The sequence below is a fragment of the Lepidochelys kempii genome, chromosome 2 (assembly GCF_965140285.1).
Source record: "Lepidochelys kempii isolate rLepKem1 chromosome 2, rLepKem1.hap1, whole genome shotgun sequence".
NCBI classification, from domain to species: Eukaryota; Metazoa; Chordata; order Testudines; family Cheloniidae; genus Lepidochelys; species Lepidochelys kempii.
In genome coordinates this window covers 66,092,275-66,104,950 of record NC_136381.1, presented here as the reverse complement: position 1 = coordinate 66,104,950, position 12,676 = coordinate 66,092,275, and positions in this window count along the sequence as shown.

Genomic DNA, 12,676 nt, shown 5'->3' with positions numbered 1-12,676 from the left:
TATTAACTATGCATCTTCCATCTACGACAAAGGATTGCACATTGTTTGAAATGTTCCAAAATATGTTGTCATTTTTTCCTCTCAGCATATAGAAACAATTCATTATTTATTGCTGCTTTGAAACAGCGTACTTTCAGAATAATTCCAAAATTGTACTCTCCATTCCTTTGTGTTATAGTAAGCTTTTTGTCATGAAGGTTGTAAACAGGATTTATTATCTTTCACCATTAAAACTCAAGCTTTCACATCAACCTTTCTGTTTCCTAATTACATAAGGAGGATGGCTTTTTATCAAAGTGTTTTATTTATAAATAACATTCTTTGTGTGGCTTCAGTGGACAAGTTATATTGCTCCTGACATCAGGCAGCAGCAAATTAGCTTTCAATTTAGTCTCACTCTAGTCGACCTGAGATTTACTTAGTCAACATCTCTGAAATCAGAGCAAAAATAAGTCTCCATGGGTTTGAGTAATTTAGTACCTGAAACACAGGACAGAACACCTAGTGTCTCTTAACATCCTGCAGCTGCTGTTTAGACGTTCAACATACATATGAGGTGACTAGAGAAGACAGTGAAATGGTTTGAGGCTGTGATATGGGGATGGACCCAGCTTTGTCTACATTTCATAAGACCTGGATGCTGTTGCTGATTGATTTACCCAGTGTCTGACTACGACTGGGGTTTGGATTAGATTAGCTTGCTGAGATTTTCATTCATTTATGGTTTGAGGCAACGCTGATAGGCAGAAGTAGCAGAAGTTATATCTGTTCCCTTGATTGAGGGGGCTTGCCCACCATGTGTTGGTTAGGTTTGCTTCCTAAGAGACTTACTGGATCCCCAGATGCTTCTAGATGTCCAATTAGCAGCCGTGTCCGTGAGTGTTTTATCTGAACTTGGCAAGAAATTTGTAACTTATTCTTTTGGATGTGGACATGACCCCTTTGTCACTTCAGGAATGGGTTACTGCTCTGTACTCTGCATGACACTACTCTAGATGGCTTTTAGAAATTTGTGCTGGTGCACAGTGTACTGGCCTGACCGCTTAATGGTGCTCATAAGAAGAACATTACACTAGTTCTCCATGATCTGCACTGACTTCCAGTTAATTTCCAGAAGCGGGTTAAGAGATTGTTTTTGACCTTTAAACCCCTAACTGTTATGGGTCTTTGTTACCTAAGAAATTGAATCACTTTGTGTGTGCCAATAAATGTGTTATGATCAGCAGAGGCCCTCAAGCCTATAGTCCGTTCGTTAAGTGGTGGTGGAGTGGAACCGGTGTGAATGCGTTTCACCAGGGAGACTGGTGTGAGGGGTCCTTGACCTCCTTTAATTTCCCAGAGCCCAGATATACTGCAGGGCCTATTTGATTTCCCAGGTTTTCCCTACAAAGGTTTGGCTTGCCTTGGGGCATACAGTGGGGAAAGAGGAAGGTTTTACTTTTGAATTCAGGGATTTCTTAGGCATTCTTTTTTGGTAATTTAAATACATTTCCTGTATTTTTTCCCTCATGCCTGAAAGATTGTTTTTTGCCTCATGCAGGCAGATGCAGATAAATCACATCTATTTATTGGACCCCATTTGGCGAGGAAGAGCTTCAAGTGACTTTCTGGAGAAACCTCAATGTTCTTGTGAAGATTAGAACTTGAGGATATTCTGTCAAACTTTCTAAGGTAAGAGGAAAAATAACCATAGCAACAAAACAAACAAATATAAAACCATATGAACACTATTACTACACAGGGAAGAATCTTGATGAAATGTGAGTCACGATCCAGGGCAGCTTGCATTGAGTTTTACTGGTATGACAGGTATGCTTCATTGTTTATTAGCCAAGGGTAAAAATAAAAAAAACCTGAGGTGAACTACAGGGAATTAAACTCACACTTAAATAGGGTTACTTAAATAAGGATGTAATTTAGATTTGATTAAGTGATTGTATGTTATTTTAAATTCTATTTTTACAAGAATATTTTAATGAAATTTATAATCTAATAAAATACTTGTGTGTCCATTAAACATTTGTTGAAATTCACTGGATATGCTACTTGACTAATAATTAATGATTTGTGCAACTAAATCTGTTTTTTAGATTTAATAACATAGTTACTGCATATTATTGTGTGCGACAAGAGAAGAATTTCCGATTAATTACGGTCCACAAAAAGATGGAAAAACATATGAAACTCGTAATAACATACACACAGATGTGTGCACAGGATATTCTCCCAAACAGTTATTCATGTTTTAAACTTAGTCTTGAATTCCTTGGCTAAGATTTTCAACAGTGACTAGTGACTTTGAGTGACTCAATTTTTTGACACACAGTCTGAGACATCTAAAAGGGGCTTGATTTTCAGAGGATGGATGCTCAGTACCTTATGAAGTCTAGGCCCTTTTCAAGACTCTCAAGAAGAGCACCCCAGAGTGAATGCACGTAGCATCACCAATCATTTTTTTAAATCCTAACCATAATGTATTTATAATGGCCACAATCCCAAGTTAATGCCACTAGAGAGTCCAAGAAAGAGACAGCATATATTCAAACTCTAGTGAGGAAAGAAAATTATATCTGTTTCCTTAAGTGAGTTTTGTGATTTCAAGGTACTGAACTGACATCCCTCAAAATCAAAATTGTGAGCAATGAAAGAAGATAGAGCACTGGTTATGATGGTACAAATTTTGCCACACTCTCCAATTCTGTATCGCAATCATGAACTATTAGAACCAGCTCTGTTTAACTTTCAGTGCTTAGTCAGTCCTTCGTCTTTCTGCTGAGATTGCCAAGGAGGGTGCCAAGTTTGATGTGGACACCTACCCAATAGGAATTAGACTGCGGGCTTGTCTACACAAACACTTAGTTTGTGGCAAGTTGTAGTATAAATCTACCTTGCCTTAGCCTGCTACGCAAAAAGTCTCTGAGTGGATCCTGCTGCTGTGCACTAAAAGTCCCCTAGTGCATCTGAATCTGCTCATATTTCAAAGTAGGGTAGATCAAAGCACACTGTAGAACTTTTAGTGCATGGCAGCAAGGTCCACAGAGACACTTTTTGCACAGCATACTGGTACGAGGTACATTTACACCTCAGTTTGCCATGGCCTAAGTGTTTGTGTAGACAAGTCTGGAGACCACAATCTTCTTCCACACAGACAGCCGTCAAATGGCAAAGACATTTGACAAAAGGCAAATGCAAACTGAGTCTGAAACAGTAATCTAGGGGAGAAAGGCTCCATGCTCTAGTATCAATTCAAGCATGACCAACACTTTAATATGATGTTTAGATTAAGCTTTCAGTGAATGGCTTTTCCCATTTGAAACACCTCATTCTTGCTTAGATGTTTAACCAGTTTATAAAAGCTATATACTGCTTTGTAGGCTCCAGTGGCATGCCATGAGACACACTAAGCATGTACTAGACATACATTGCCTTAGACCCAGTGGTGTAGCAGCCAGGCAAGGTACTAACAAACTTCAACAGGACTTTATTTTTAAAGTGGAAACCTCTTTACCAAGCTGCTGCTGCACCCTTGGTAGCTCTCACTCCGCCTCCTCAACTCCCCCCCTTCCTGTTTCTTGTCCTTTCAGACTCCCGACAGCCAGTGCTCCCAGTTCTAATAATTACAAGCAGCATCTAAACACCATACCCAACCCAGCCCAGCCCAGTCAAAAATTCAGATTTGTAGTATTTTCTTTTTGGGTTCTAACATTTCTTTTGGCGGCAACATCTGAAAAAGACGAGCAGGAGATCACACCAGCTTCAATCAACAACAACAATAATCTGGGACTGTTACATCAGATAGAGAAAGCCCAGCAATGGCTGCTCAAGAGACTTCACAGGCCTTTGTGGAAAACATGGCATCTGTCTCACTGCTCCCTGGGGGAAAAAAAAGAAGCTACTGCAGATATTGCTGCGATATTCAGATAAATAAAATGGACCCAGACAGTCATTCTTCACAGCATGGGAGAACTTTAAAGGAAAAGTAGATGCAATGGATGCTAAATTGGATAAATTAAATGAACGTGTGCATGCAGCAGAGAAAAGAACAAGCAACATAGCCGAAAAGGAAGCTGAAAAAGAGATCTATGCAATGAGAAAGGTGGTTGTTTGTTGTTTTTTTTTTTTTGTTGGACAAAACAGAGAAATTAGAAAACGGGACTCATTGTACTTGTGTTAGAATTATTGGAAAAAGAAAGTAGAGAATTGGAGTAGTGTGAGTCTTTGTTCAAAAACGGATCAATGAGATTTTAAAATGTGACAAGGAAGAGGAAGATTTTGAACTAGGAAAACCCCAGATAGTCCAAAGGGCTAAATCTGGGCCACTAAGAGACCTGGTGATAATGCTGCTGAGATTCCAAGGTAAAGATTATCTGCTAACAGAATCATGAAAGACTGACAAAGGCTTAAATCAAGATCAGCAAATGTTCCTTTATGCAAACCTCAGCATAGAAATGTTGTGCACAGGCAAAGAATGGAGCACGTTCACAGACTAGCTGGTGAGAAAGGGACTGGAGCTGGCAGTGTAGTATTAAGTTACTATTTGATTGCTAGAGAAATTTTTCCAACTCCTCTCAAAACTTGTAAAATTTTATACTATTAATCTATTGAGGTTAAATCAGTTTGCAATTCCCCACCACAGTGCCTAAAATAGAAGACAGAAATTCCTACTGAAATATGGGATTGTGTCTCTTAAGAGTTGTCCGCCTGTTACTTATGTATTGTTGTGGAGGGCATCCTCAGATGGCACTGTTACACATTGTCTTACAAGTTCTTTTTCTTTGTGCGTGAGCAGTATATAGTCAGTGAAGAAATGCTGTATTGTTGAGTTTTTTTTACATAGAGACTTTTGGAAGGAGCTCTTGCAAACAGTGAAAGTTTGTTATTTGCTTTAATCTCTCTAAATTGAGTCAGTTCTTGGGATAGAGTTGCTTCCTGGGAACTGGGTGTTGGTATTTGGGCTGAAATTTCTGAAAGATGGTATGCTGTATGTGCCACTGGCAATTCCCTCTGTTCAAGGATTGGTTTATATAGTATATATAAAACAAGATATACTAAAAAATGCAAGGCTCATCACTGATTTCTTTTCCAATGGGAAACCAATCTGCAAGGCTCCAACATCAGCAATGTTTCAGCAGAGAAGTGAATAAATACTTCCATGTTAGTAATGACATTTTTATTGTTGATAAGAGAGAGTGTTACCTCACACAGTTTTTGTTTAACAGTTTTTGTTTAAGTGTGTGTTTGCAAAAAGGGTTATTTTCTTCTTTTTGGTTAAAGTGGTTGCTTGTGCCACATTTATGATCATGCACAATAATTTTGTTGGCAACATGCATAACAGTGCCTATCCACTTTTGAAAATTTAGAGTGGTCACTACAAATATACAGCATCATACTAAGGGAAGTGGTGCATTCTCCATCTTTTGAAATCTTCAGATCAAGACTGCATGCCTTCCTGGGAGACATGCTTTAGTTAAACACAAGCTATTAGACTCAGCAGAGGGGTGACTGGATGAAATTTTATGGCCTGTGTTTATACAAGAGGTCAGACTAGATGATCTAATGGTCACTTCTGGTTTGAATCCATTAATAATTTAAGACCTGATTTAGCAGAGCACATAATTGATTTTAAGCACATTAAATCTCAATAAGAATCAGTACCTTTGCGCAAAAAAAGGAAGATTTTTAAAATTAATGAAATATTTCCTTTCCAATTATGGGAAGGGATGGTAGCACCACTTATTAAGGATGTCCAACATGTCCTATTATAAACCCCTGTTTTTAGTTGCTTATAACTTTGCAAACATTAACAGTTTAGGCCAAATTTTTCCATATTGGGTGTCTGCCTAAGTTTGACATTTTTGGAAAAATTCAGCCTAACCAGTTCAGTCATTTCTGAGAATGAAGTATGGGGGAAAACACATTGTTTTGCCCATGTGAAAAAAATCTTGAGACTTCTTTTAAAATGCCCTAGTGCCTCCATGCTTTGGAGTAGTGACTTAAAATTTGGCAGGAGGGTCGCCTTTTTGTCAGGAATGTGCCTTTTACCATCCCCATGAAAATCTACCCAAATTTGACCAAGTTATAAGCCTGGAAAAATGAGTTGGCACATGCTCAGAAGAGACTTTGGTAGAGAATAACAGCTAAAATCTGCAAAGATTCCTTCCTCAATTGCTTGGGCCTCTCATGCTCCTAGTGCTGACCAGATGGTGCATGTGCCATCGACCCAAAGCAACAGAGCATGCTCCAATCTGAGGCTCTAAAGGACTTTTTCTGTAATGACTGCTCCCAGTTTCTCTGGCCTATGCTGGGGGTGGGCACTGGAACTGAGACAAGGAAGCCTATCTCTCCTGTGCTCTTAATGACTTTTCTGCTGGCACCCTGGAATGTGGAGGAGGAAACCATCTGATTGAAATGCAGAGGAGGCAAAATGATTAGGTTGGCTCTGGAGAGAAGCTCAGTATAGATAGCCCTCACTCTTTCTCACATCTGCCCTGGATCTGTAAGAGGAGTGCCATCCTTCACCAGGAAGCAGGTGATTGTTTTTTGATGCCCATCCTGTTCTGCAGAGCATAGAAGTGCGAGCTGTGATCCATCTCCCAAAGGAGCTGGATATGCGACTGGACAAAAGCACCTCTAGCCAGTAGTCATCAAGGTCCTGGAGCTCATCTCAGTTCTCCCAATGCTCTCTGCAGAGGGCAGATTCTCAGGGTGGGCATTCAGATGCTCCTCCAGCTCCATGACCTCCCACTGCAACTGTTCCATTGCTGCATCCCTCCTCTGGCTGGTTCCCTGGGTATAGTCATGGCAAAAGAGCTTTACATGCACCTTCCCTACTGTGACGTTACATCCCATATTCTTCTTAGAAATATGGTTATGATGTGAATATGGCATAAATAAGATATACTTTATGAAAGATGTCTCATGTAAGATACCATTGGAAAGATTATGATTTACTGGATGTGATTATCCAATTTGTATGCATGTATCATTTCTGTATCTAAAGTTAGGAATATTGATTATGTAACAATTACAACTGTGTGTGTACTTGTGGGGAACACCCACCACACAGTAGGCAACCCTCCTGACTGACCCATTTAAGAAGGACAATAGAACTCTGAAGATACTAATCTCTCTCCTTCCTCAGAGGCGCCGGAATGTAGATGTGACACTACAAGATCAGGTGATAATGTCACCTGATGCAAAATGCCCCTTGGACACTGCTGGTACTTTTCCATTGTAGAAAACAAAAGGGGATCAAACAAAGGATTTCCTCCTTAGGTAAATCCTTTTAAAACTGGAGAAGGAGTTGATCTGGACTCTCCTCCAATGCCTACCCAGGTTCTTTCAGCAGTCCTTCTTCTTGAAGGGACGAAGGAACTAACCTGAAAGAAAAGGTGGGGTGAGTCCAGATTGAGACAGGGGTCCAGTCTGTAAGAAGAAATAATTGGAACTGTGATTTACAGAAAATCTGCATCCTGCCTGATTCAACATTTAGGGTGAGAAATTACATTTTGTAACCTGTTTCTTTAGTGAATCCAGCTTAGTTTGTGTTTTGTTTTATTTGCTTAGTAATCTGCTTTGTTCTGTTTGCTATCATTTAAAATCTGCCTTTTATAGTTAATACATCTGTTTTTTTTATTATTAAACTCAGTTTGTACAATTTCTAACTTGGGGGGCAAGAAGTTGTAGCACATCTCTCTTCACATTGAGGAAGAGGGCAAATTTTTATGAGCTTGCGCTGTGCATATCTTTCTGTACAGCGCAAGACCATATACCTTTGGGTGTACACTCCCAGGGAGGTTGGGCACCTGAGTGCTGGGGCAAGTCACTTAAACTGAGTCTTCCCAGAGCTCATCCGAGAGTCTGTGTCTTTCTGCAGCTGCGTGTGGCCCTCCCTGTGTGTGCTAGAGAAGGCTTAAGAGCCTGGCGCAGCAAGACAGGTTAAAGGGGGTCCAGGCTGGCAAAACAGGTGGGCTCAGTGGTATCTCAGTACATCAGGTGGCACCTTAAGGGGGACCACCCGACACACCCACGTCTCACCATCTCTGCATTGAGGAAAAGGTGTGACTCTGCTCTCACCAGGCCAAAACTCCTTGAAGGACTCTACGAGGCCCACGTTCTCCAACAGGCTGTTATTAAAATGCCAATAGGCCCATCCCAACTGCCGGGGTTGGGAGAGTGACTGAGATGGGTTGGGTCACATAAACCCCCTTGGGAACTGCCACCTGATGTGCTGAGACTACCTCTAAGCCCATTTTCCATGGCAGCTTGGGACTTCAGTACCTTGTCTGGTTGTGCCAGACACACTAGCCTGCTGAAAACACAGACCCAGGGAACCACGTCCCCCACAAGCTGCAGGCTTAACTGAAAACAGCTTAAGAAGTGCTCCTGTCTCCAACACCCAGCTACCCAGTTCCCAATGGGATCCAAACCCCAAATAAATCTGTTTTACTCTGTATAAAGCTTATACAGGTTAAACTCATAAATTGTCCGCCCTCTATAACACTGATAGAGAGATATGCATAGCTGTTTGCCCCCACCTCCCCTGTATTAATACATACTCTGGGTTAATCAGTAAGCAAAAAGTGATTTTATTAAATATGAAAAGTAGGATTTAAGAGGTTCCAAGCAATAATAGACAGAACAAAGTGAATTACCAAGCAAAATAAAATAAAACACGCAAGTCTAAGCCTAATACAGTAAGAAGGTGATTACAGATGAAACCTCACTCTCAGAGATGTTCCAATAAGTTCCTTTTACAGACTGGCCTCCTTCTAGTCTGGGTCCAGTGATCACTCACACCCCTGGGGTTACTGTCCTTTGTTCCAGTTTCTTTCAGGTTGCCTTTAGGGGTAGAGAGTCTATCTCTTGAGCTAGCTGAAGACCAAATGGAGGGTCTCCCAGGATTTTCTGTAGTTCCTCTCTTGAGGGTGGACACCCCTCCCTCCCGCTGTGTAGAAACGCAGCTACAAGATGGAGTTTTGGAGTCACATGGGCAAGTCCCATGTCCATGTATGACTCAGAACTTTACAGGTGGCAGCCATTGTTCACATGCTACCTTGAACGTTCCGGGTAGACTTCTTATGTGGATTGGAGTCTTCCAAGGTTCATTGTCCATTAAGTGTTTCTTGATTGGGCACTTAACTTGCAAATTCCTTTCTTAAGAAGCTGACCAAATGCCTTACTAAGGCTACTTAAAATCAAACAAGTACATAGCCAATATTCATAACTTTGAATACAAAAATGATACATGCATACAAATAGGATTATTATATTCAGTAAATCATAGCCATTGTAGAGATATGTTACATGGCATATGCAGCCTAAAACATATTCCAGTTATGTCATATATACATTCATAAGCATATTTCCATAAAGCATTATGGGGTGCAACATCACAGTGACCTTCACAGAACTCAATGATCGTCCAGGAAGGGGAGGAGTGGGGCCACAAGATGTTAGAGCATGAGATGTAAATTCTGTACAAATGGGAGTGGTGCGACTGTGCTGCCTTCACCCAGATGAAGGTGAAGGAAGTGGCATCATCTGGGCTGCTCCTCATGCCTAACATCCACTAGGGAGTATCAATCAAAAGTTCCCCTGAGGATGTGAGCAGTGGCCCAACACATCTGTTTCCTGATATTTCACGGGTGGTGTTAAAGTCCCTTCCAAGAACCAAGCACTCATGAAGAGCCAGTGGATGGAGGGAGGCAGACGCTCTCTGATAGAAGCACACCAGCTCCAGGCTCGATACTGGGGTATAAATGTTGACATGGTTTAAAAGCAGCCTCTGTACATGGACCCAGAAGTGTAGCACGTGGCCTAGCCTTGGGCTGTAGGCCACGTGATGATGCTGTGAGGTGGCTGAAACATACTGTCACCCCCACTCCAGCCATCAGCTGGCTTTGGTGGCCAGATCAGTGAGAGTCTCCTGCAGAAAAATCACAGAATACCTACATGCTGAAAGGTAGGTGAGGATCTGGCACCTCCAGAGACTCACCCTACAACCTTGCATGGTTAATGAGGGAAAGATGAAACCCTTCATTGGGGAGAGGGCTGAGGATCATCACAGACAGTGGTATTTCCAACACCAGCAGGACCATGCAGCATCCCATTCTCCACCTTATAGCTGAGTAGAGTGCTATGGGAGATATGGGCACTCTGGTACTGTCTAGAATGCTGACTTTTTGGCCTCCCTCTGAAAGGCCCCCCTGGAGTTGAGAACGAGATAGTAATCCCCCGCACCGCTGGAGAGCGAACTGCACCTTTGTCCCGGAGCTATGCATGGCCTCCAGGAATAAGCATAGCTTGTCCTGAGATAGAGTGGGGACAGAGAAGTTTTGTGGGTTCAACAGAGCCCACAGACTCCTAGTCATCTTCAGTTGGGCACCTGCGTCATTCCAGCTTTGACTCCCAGGGAGGGATTGTGACGGGTTGGGTCACAGAGACCCCCTTGGGACTGCCACCTGGTGTGCTGAGACTACCTCTGAGCCTGTTTTCCCTGCCAGCTTGGGACTTCAGTACCCTGCCTTTTTGAGCCAGACATGCTAGCCTGCTGAAAACACAGACCCAGGTCTGAACCGTGTCCCCCAAAAGCTGCAGACTTAACTGAAAACATCTTAAGAAGTGCTCCTGCCTCCAGCAGTCAGATACCCAACTCCCAATGGATCTAAACCCCAAATAAATCTGTTTTACTCTGTATAAAGCGTATACAGGTTAAACTCATAAATTGTCCACCCTCTATAACACTGATAGAGAGATATGCACAGCTGTTTGCTCCCACAGGTATTAATACTTGCTCAGGGTTAATTAATAAGCAAAAAGTGATTTTATTAAATATGAAAAGTAGGATTTAAGTGGTTCCAAGTAATAACAGACAGAACAAAGTAAATTACCAAGCAAAATAAAACAAAAACATGCAAGTCTAAGCCTAATATAGTAAGAAGGTGATTACAGATGAAACCTCACCCTCAGAGATGTTCCAATAAGCTTCTTACACAGACTAGACTCCTTTCTAGTCTGGGCCTAATCCTTTCCCCAGTACAGTCCTTGTTCCAGCTCAGGTGGTAGCTAGGAGATTTCTCATGACTGCCACTCCCTTTGTTCTCTTCCACCCCCTTATATACCTTTTGCACAAGGCGGGAATCCTTGGTCCCTCTCTGGGTTCCCACCCCTCCTTCTAAATGGAAAAGCCCCAGGTTAAGGATGGATTCCAGTTCAGGTGACATGATCACATGTCACTGTAAGACTTCATTACCCACTTGCCAGCACACAGGTATACAGGAAGATTTACAGGTAAATAGATCCATTTACAACCAATTGTCCTGGCCAATGGGAGCCATCAAGATTCCAAGCCACCATTAATGGCCCACACTTTGCATAATTACAATAGGACCCCAGAGTTATATTTCATATTTCTAGTTTCAAATACAAGAATGATACATTTATACAAATTGGGTGACCACACTCAGTAGATTATAAACTTTGTAATGATACCTTACAAGAGACCTTTTGCATGAAGCATATTCCACTTACATTATATTCACACTCATTAGCATATTTTAATAAAATCATATAGAATGCAATGTCACAAGGATGACTCCCCTCCCACCTGTACATCAGCCAATGTGGAGAGCCATCTGTGCTCAGGTACCATGCGGGGAGCCCAGCTGTCTGTGCGGCAGCCAGAGACCTGTGACCTGGGCCTGTCGAGCCCCCCACATCTATGCCAAATGGTATGAGCCACTGGGGAAAGGCAGGACTAGACACCCTACACTGCCTGCTGCCTCTGCCTGCTCCGCTCACTGCTCAAGGCAGACAGCTGCTGTCCTCACCCCATCTGACACTGTGATGTCGAAGAGCAGAGCCCTCCAAAGCGTGGGGCCTGGAGTGGTCACCCCGATTCGCCCTACCCAAGGGACAGCTCTGCCTCTTCCAGTTCAGGGGGAAGCAGCTGAGCCCCAGCCTTGTGCTTAACTTTGGCTCTATGACTGCTCTCCGAGACCATCTCCCAAGCAGCAATATTAGGGTCAGCAGGTGAGATGGGATCCGCCAGCAGTAGCACTTAAGAGCCACAGGAGGTCGCTCTCCTTCTCCCACCACTGCCATCTCCCACTCCAAAGACCCTGCAAAGTGGTGGTCAGTGCACCCCCAGCACCCAAGTAGGATCAGAGAGAATACTTGGAGGAGGGGGTGGCCTAAAGGCTGTATCTGTAGGGGCTATATCAGTGACCTTCTCCATTTTGCAGGGGTCCGGCATTTCCTTAGACGAGGCTATAGTGCAGTCTTTACTACCAATGAATAGTGAACAGTGTATAGGCTCCCCTCGTAGGACACCACAAATGACCCCTCACGCAGTGTGCACTGTTGTATGTGAACAAGATTTAAACAAATGAACTATTCATTTTATTAGTTGGTTGTTCAGAATGGATGTCATTAGAATTCTTAGCCTAGAATATAATCTTATTTTTTGCCATTGCCTATTAACTTCTTTAAATTAGTTTTTTAAAATAATGGAATAAAATCATTAATACGTTTATGAGGAGGAAGGAAAGACCTTGCATATTCTGGCAACCTCTGTTAAAATCTACAGAGCTGGGTGATGCTTTCCATCCTAATTTCAAACTGTGCTATTAGGCATATACTTCAAGTTCTTTGGTCAATGTGACATTTTTACCCT